The following is an 8244-nucleotide window of genomic DNA, read 5'->3' on the forward strand; positions in this document are numbered from 1 at the left end:
TAAATACTAAATTCTCTGGCAGAAAAATTGTAAATAATGGACACAGATGCTGCACCCTCAAGAGAGGTTGACCATAATTCCCCACTCTGAGCTAACCATACCCCTTCTAGAGATAGCAAGGAGGGGTAGAGAAGCATAACAAACATGACCAGAGACAAGTGACTCTGTTCATCACAAATGATATTTGTAATTGCTGAAATAGAACATACCTTTGATCCAATGCTATGACAGTGGTACATATCATATTATTTTCCTCACAAAAACCCATAATTCTATGCTAATCATGATCTTTGGTTTGGTTTTGATTTTGCTTTTCCCTTTGTTGAAAATAATTTTGGAGTGTTTTCTTGCTTAACATAATAGATCCTAATTAGAGGTTCCCCTTCCTCTACACCTCCAAGATCCTTCCCCCATCCCTTACATCATCTCATTTGGCTCCAACTCCATTCTGTTTGTCATTAAAAATAAAAAGGCTTCTAGGCCTCTTTATTTTATAATAACAAAATAAAACAAAAAATAACTCATCAGAATAGAACAAAACAAACATAACAGATAAAAACAAAGAAACTCATTCAGATATTCAGGAATCCCTTAAAACACTAAATTGGAAGCCATAATATATATGCAAAGGGCAAAAAGAGAGGGAAAAAAATGAACACACACACACACACACACACACATACACACCACAGCACATGTATATAATACATGTTGGCATTTACTGATGGCATAAGGCCAGCTCCTAAGAGTAGTTTGTTCCCCTAGTGAGACTCCATTGGAGAAAACTAAGTGTTCACTAACAAATGATTATCAAGTGGATGGGAACATGGTGAAATGGGGAAATTCAAACCAGATTAGATTAGATTAAATGTAGGTTTATTAGGAAGCTGCTCTAGGGTAACTTCATTGGCTTCAAGCACTGGGGCTAGGGAAGGCATCATGGAGAGAGAAAAGAGGATAGGGGCTAAAAAGAGGGAGAGAGAGAGAGAGAGACAAGAGAGAGAGAGAGAGAGAGAGAGAGAGAGAGAGAAAGACAAGGAAATAAGAGAGGGAGAGAGAGAGGGAGAGAGAGAGAGACAGACAGAGACAGAGACAGAGATAGAGACGGAGAGACAGAGAGGGAACTAAATTATCTGGACTATATAGGGAAGAGCCTCTGGGGGAAAGGCAGCACAGTCCATGAGTTCTGGGTTGGGGGCAGGATATGCCAACTAGGGACTGAAGGATGTTGAAAGAACCTGGAGTCCAGGTCTGCTTTGATATGTAATGTATATAACTCAGTCCTTTGTTCAAGGGTCCAAAGCCAAAAAATGTCCACTCCTGCTTTCAGTTCTTGGACTCCATCCGACGCAGACCTGTAAAGGCACTGTGCATGCTGCCTGTCTATATGAGTTGATGTGTGTGGATCTTGTTGGTTTAAAGGGCCTCATTTTTGAGGTACTCTCCATCCCCTATAGCTCTTACACCCTTTCTCTGCCTCATGGTTCTGCCTCAGGGTTCATGGGGAATGCCTGAAAGTTAGGGGCTCAGATAAATCGATGAGTGTCATGACATATTTCTTTTAACCTAGCACATTCCAATTAAGGAATACTCTGTAAAATATTTAGGGGTGTTCTTTAAGTGTGTTAAGTTCACCAAAAACAAGGAAAGACTGAAAAAAGTGTCAGCAGCATGGAGGAGACTAATGACAAGTGATGATGAGCTATAATGTTGTCTTTTGGATGGTGCACAGCAAAGAAAAGATTGTAGGTGACTCTCTATCCATGACACACAGGCTATAGTTGATAATAATGTCCTGTATTGACTTAATATTTCTAACGAATGTACTATGTAAATGCAAAGTGAAGATAATAGAATCTGCAAGGGCTAAGAGTCATGAGGAAACATTATTAAAGGAATTTTCTATGCTACCTTTCCAATTGTTCACTAAATCAAAATTTAAAAATTAGCAATATTAAAACAAAGATAAAAATTTAAAGCTTACTTTTTATTACACATGTAAGATTGCCAGCTCTAAAATAGAAAGTCTTATGTGGAGCTGGAGAGATGTCTCAGTGGTTAAGAGCACTGACAGCTCTTCCAGAGGTCATGAGTTCAATTCCCAGCAACCACATGGTGGCTCACAACCATCTATAATGAGATCTGATGCCCTCTTCTGGTGTGTCTGAAGAAAGCTACAGTGTATTCATATACATAAAATAAATTAATAAATCTTTAAAAAGAGAGAAAATCTTATGTGTTGTATAAAGAAAACACACAACTCAAATTAAGACTAGGCAAAAGTTATAAGCAGGGTATTAGAGGACATGAAATCCAAATGGCCATAAAATTCATAAGCTGACTAACCAAAAGAAAATATCAGCTTTATCTGATGAAAAATTGAAAGAGAAATTAAAACATGGTACTGTTTCTTGAATATCAGTCTGTCCTATAATTAAAAGAATAAAAATATCATGTTTATGAGGATATAGTATGGCGGGAAGACATGTAAGTATGAAATTTTGCAATAGATGGGGCAACACTGATCACAATATAAAGCATGTATACTTTGGCCTAGCATTTGTATTTTAAGTTATCTATTCTACTGCAATAAAAGCACCACAATGAAAAGATACCTGCACAATGCAAGATTATAATGTTGCAAAATGATAGTTTTTTAATGTTGAAGAATTTAAAACAATGTAGAACAATGCTTAAGTAAATCCATCTGCCATAAACTATAAGCTATTATGTAGCTGTTGCAGTGAAGGGTATGTTTGTTACACTGGAAGAGGCCATGAAGTTACTCTGGAAGGCAAAAGAAAATTGCAGAGTGATGTATAGAATGTGACAGTATCTTTCAAATTTTCTGAATATGCCTCTATGCTGGAATATTTTTTGTAATCTATTGTGATCTATTAACTTGTTACCATACAATATATAAACTCTTGATGATACTTACATGTGTGTATTAAAGTAAAATAAAACCTCAGGAATGATCTTCATGATTTACAAAGGAGGGTGTTCAGAAATAATGATTCTGGAGCTTCAGCAATGATGTGCAATGACTCTCATCTAGCTGAGTTTCTACAACACATCCAAGTGAGAAGGTGCTCTCTCTGGAACCACAGTAACCTACTTCCTAAATAACGAGGAAAACCAGCAAGGAGTTTATTATCATTATGACCTACATGAGAGAAATGTCCCCAATAAGTCTGAATATGGTAACTGTGAGCAAGATTGTTAATTTCCTAGAATCAAAGATGAGTGTTCATGGCCTATAATAATTCAGAGCACTTTAGAAATTGTATGAAGAACCAAATCAAGGGGATGGAGAAACAGCTTTATGGTGAGCACTTGCTCTTCCTTTAAAAGGCCTGAACTCAGTCTCAGTACCTGTGTCGAGAGGCTTACACCCATCTGTAACTACAGTGGCCAGACCAGCCTGGGACCCAGGGTCGTTCTCACTGTCATTTCTGTCCCCACCACAACTCACAACTGCTCCAGTATACTTCCCAGCCCTGCAAGCTCTACTCTAGGGGGACTCTGCAAAACCTTGCAGTGGACCCAACTTTCTTCCTTCCTATGGACTTTCTCAGTGTTCCCCTCTAAATCATCTTCCTTCCTTCCTTCAGATCAAACACTGATTCCTAGAAACACTTCCTACACAGGATGCCCAGTTGCCACACCTGTCACGGACTCAGGTAGGTGAATCACATTATCCTTCTTATACTCCATTAAGTTCTCTTCGTTCTCACCCTCAGCCCAGTAACATCCCACCACACCAACTTCCTGTAAACCCCATTCCTAAGTGTGAACAAGAATTCCATTAGCTCTTTTCTAAAACCCCTCTCTGCATTCTTCTAGTCATCTGTATCTCTTTCTCTGCCATCTACCAACAAGCCTGGCCTACCAGAAGATCTACAACCAGACATTTTCCTAAGATTCAGAGAAGGCAACAGAAACCAAGGAACAAATACCCATCCAACATAGACAAGACCAGATATCAACACTTTGAATCACTTCATTTATCAGAACCTAGACACCAGTGCAAAAAAGACAAAGGTAATAACAGACAAGATAATATGTCTCCACCAGAACACTTTAACCCATAGGCTCTGAGAAATGTGATATAGTTGAAGCACAAGATGAGGATATCAAAATATCATGAATATGTTCAAAGACCTTAAAGAAGGTAGGAGTAATTCCCTCACTGAAGCTTGTGAAACAAAAACAAACAATGGACTGAAATAAAAAGCCAATATATGACTTGATAGTAGAATTTAACAAAGAAATAGATCACTAAAGAAAACAAAAACTGAGGTAAATCTGGAAAACAAAAACTTCATTGGTGAGCCTCACCAACAGAATACAAGACATGAGAAGAGAGTATCTCAGGCATTGAAGACAAGATAGAAAAAGAGGATGCCTTAGTCAAGGAAAATATGAAATTAAAATAATTTAGACATAAAACATCCAGGAAATCTAGGACTACGAAAGGACTAAATCTAAGAATAATAGAAATAGGGGAAGAGGAAGAAATTAAGGTCAAATGCACAGAAAATATTTTCAACAAAATGATAGAAGAAAATTTCTTCAACCTAAAGAAGAAGATACCTACCTAACAAGGTGCAAGAAGCAGACAAAACTCCAAATAAGGAGGATCAGAAAAGAAATTCACCACAATACATAATAATAAAAACATTATGGGTATAGAACAAAGAAAATGAATGTTAAAGACTGCAAAGAAAAAAGAACGCATAAAAGCAAACTTATTAAAATAACATCAGATTTCCCAATGGAATCTAAAAGTCAGGGACCTAGACAGATGGCCTACAAGCTCTAAAAGACTACTGATGCCAACCCAGACAATTAAACCCAGAAAGCAGAACACTGAAAATAAATGAGGAAAGAAAAACATTTGTGGTAAAACTAAATGTAAGCAACATTTATCCACAAAACCAGCTCTATAGAGATAGGAAAAGAAAAAAAAAGCTTCAGTCTAAAGAAGCTAACCATACCCAATAAAACATGAGGTATGAATAATCCCAGACAAACAAATCAAAAGAGTAGAGAGAACCCACATTAGAACAACAAAAATAACAGAAATCAATGAATACTGCTCACTGCTAACTCTCAAGTTTAATGGCCTCAATTCCCTAAAAAGGACACCGACTAACTGATGGGATTAGAAAACACTATGCACTTTTCTACTCCATCCAATAAACACACTTATCACCAAGATAGATATATCCATCCTCAGGGTTAAAGGATGGAAAAAGGTATTTCAAACAAATGGATCCAAGAAGCAAGTATGTGTAGCTATTTTAAAATCTGATAAAATAGACTTTAAATCAAAACTTACCAGAAAAAAAAAATGGGAAAGGACACAAAATACTCATCAAAGAAGAAATCCACTAAGAAGTTATTGTGATTCTAAACATTTATGCACTGAACACAAAGACAACGAAGTTCATAAAATAAACACTACTACAGCTAAAAGAACATATTGACCCTTATAATGATAGTAGACGATTTCAATACTCCATTATCACCAGTAGACAGGTGATCCAGACTAAAACTAAACAGAAAAATACCAGAGTTACATACAGTTATAAATCAGGAGATATTTACAGAACATTTTACCCAAACAATAAAAGAATGTGCCTTCTTCTCAGCAACTCCAACATGAACCATATACACAAACACAAAGAAAGTCTCAAAAGTTACAAGAAAATTAAAATAACACACCATATCTTATCTTACCACCACAGATTAATGTTGGATATCATCAATAACAGAAACATCAGAAAGTTTACAAAATCATAGAGAAGAACAACTCACTATTGAATGAAAATTGTGTCAAGACAGAAGATAAGAAATAAAGGTTTTAGAATTGAATAAAAAACATATATCAAAATGTATGAGATGCAATAAAGAGGCAAGTCCACAGCAAGTGCCTAGCTTGAAAAAAAAAAAAATGAGATCTCACTCTAGTGACTTAACCGCACACTCGAAATCTTTAGGGTAGAAAGACCCTTAAAGAAGGCAAGAAATAAAAATGCTCAGTCCTGAAGTCAGTGAAACAGAAACAAACTTAAAAACAAGCAAACAAGGGGTTGGGGATTTAGCTCAGCGGTAGAGCGCTGTTTAGGAAGCACAAGGCCCTGGGTTCGGGTCCCCAGCTCCAAAAAAAAAAGAAAAAAAAAAAAAAAAAAAAAAAAAAAAACAAGCAAACAAACAAAAAGGAATCAATGAAAAAAAGAGTTGATTCTTTGAGGAAAAAACCAGTAAGATTGATAAACATTTAGCCAAATTAATTGGAAGACAGGGAGAGATCCAAATTTTACAAATCAGAAAAGAAAAGAAGGACATTACAACAAACAATGCAGAAATCCAGAGAATCATAAGGGCATACTTTTTTTTTTTTTTTTACTTTATCCGCATTTATTCCCGTGCCATGAGTTTTTGTTTCTTCAGTCTCTTCTGGGATATCTTTTTCTTCTGTGCAACCTCCTCTTCTGGCTTTGGAACAATCTGTTCCTTCTCAGTGAGGATCATCTCGATGTGGCAGGGGGAGCTCATGTATGGGTTAATCTGGCCATGAGCTCTGTAGGTTCGTCTGCGCATCTTAGGTGCCTTGTTCACCTGGATGTGTTCAATGACTAGAGAATCTACATCCAAACCCTTAAGTTCAGCATTACTCTGCATTTTTAAGCATGTGCAGCAAAAATTCAGCACTCTCTTGGCCACCGTCCCTGTGTCCAGCCCCACTGTTTGGCCTGGGCGCACCTACCGATTCCACCATTACACCGCCGGAATGGCACACACTGCTTCTTTAAAGTGACATCCTTCAGATACTTGGTGGCTTTGCGGATATGCATACCCTTGATGGCCTGGGCAGTTCCCCAGGTGTTCTTAAAGTGAACACGGAGGTTTGAACCTCTTGATTTGCATGATTGTGTGGGGTTTTCTGGGTCAAGGGAGTAGCGAACCATCTTCACAGGTCACCTCTGGCCCCTTACAGGAAGAGCAAGGGCATACTTTTAAACACCTGTACTCCACCTGAATTTTGACAAAGAAGTCAGAAATACACAATGGAGAAAAGACAGCATCTTCAATAAATGAAGCTGGTCAAAGTGTATAGATAGGTATGGAAGAATGCAAATTGATCCATACTTATCACCCTATATACAACTCATCTCCAAAATGAAAAAGGACCTCGATATGTATGTACTCAGATATCCTGAATCTGAGAGAAAGTAGATAATACTTCTGAACTCACCAGCATAGGAGATGACTTCCTTCAGATGACACAAATAGCACAGGCACTAAGAACAACAATTAATTAACAAGACCAAATGAAACTGAAAAGTTTCTCCACTATCTTTCAAATTGGCAAGCTACAGAATGGGCAAAGTTCTTTACCAATTTCACACCTGATAAAGGGCTAATACTTAAAACATAAAGCCCTAAAAGAAACTAAAGGTCAATAAAACAAATAGAAAGTTCTTAAAAGATGAAACCCAAATGGAAATGTTCAACATCCTTTGCCACCAGGGAAATGCAAAGCAAAACTACTTTGAGATTTCATCTTGCTGAGTGTGGTGGGTATAACAGGGACTTAATCCCAAAACTCAGGACAGGCAGGTCAGTTACACAGAAACCTCTATCAAAAAAAAAAAAAAAAGAAAGAAAGAAAGAAAGAAGGAAAGAAAGAAAGAAGAAAGAAGGAAAGAAAGAAAGGAAGAAAGAAGGAAAAAAGAAAAAGAAAAAGAGATTTCTTCTTACACCTATCAGAACATCAAAGATCAGTAAAACAAATTTTAGCTTATTCTGGTAAGGATATGGAGTAAGGAACACTCATGCCTTGATGGCAGGAGTACAAATTTGCACAGCTACTATAGAAATTAGTTTCTTAGGAAGCTGGGAATAGACCTCCCTCAAGATCTGGTTATACCACTCTTGGACATATACCCAAAGGATTCTACATCCTAATACACAGCTTGCTTATCCATATTCATTGCTCTTCTAATCATAATAGACAGAAATTTAAAACAGCCTAGATGTTCATAGACTGAATTAAAAATGAAAATGTGGTACATTTAACAATGGAATATTACACAGCTATTAAAAAGCAGTCATGAAATTCATAGGTAAATGGATGGAACTAGAAAAAATTCATCCTGGCTATGTTAACCTGAAGTGAGAATTTCTGGTTTCTTTGGACTCAGTTGTGTCATGTGATATTTTTCTGGAAACTGT

General features: G+C 37.0%; 1 pseudogene; it reads right to left on the bottom strand.

Moving 5' to 3' along the window:
- Nucleotides 1–6426: 6426 nt before the first annotated feature.
- On the bottom strand, nucleotides 6427–6992 carry LOC116895719 (annotated as a pseudogene).
- Nucleotides 6993–8244: the final 1252 nt, after the last annotated feature.

The sequence above is a fragment of the Rattus rattus genome, chromosome 3 (assembly GCF_011064425.1).
Source record: "Rattus rattus isolate New Zealand chromosome 3, Rrattus_CSIRO_v1, whole genome shotgun sequence".
Taxonomy (NCBI): domain Eukaryota; kingdom Metazoa; phylum Chordata; class Mammalia; order Rodentia; family Muridae; genus Rattus; species Rattus rattus.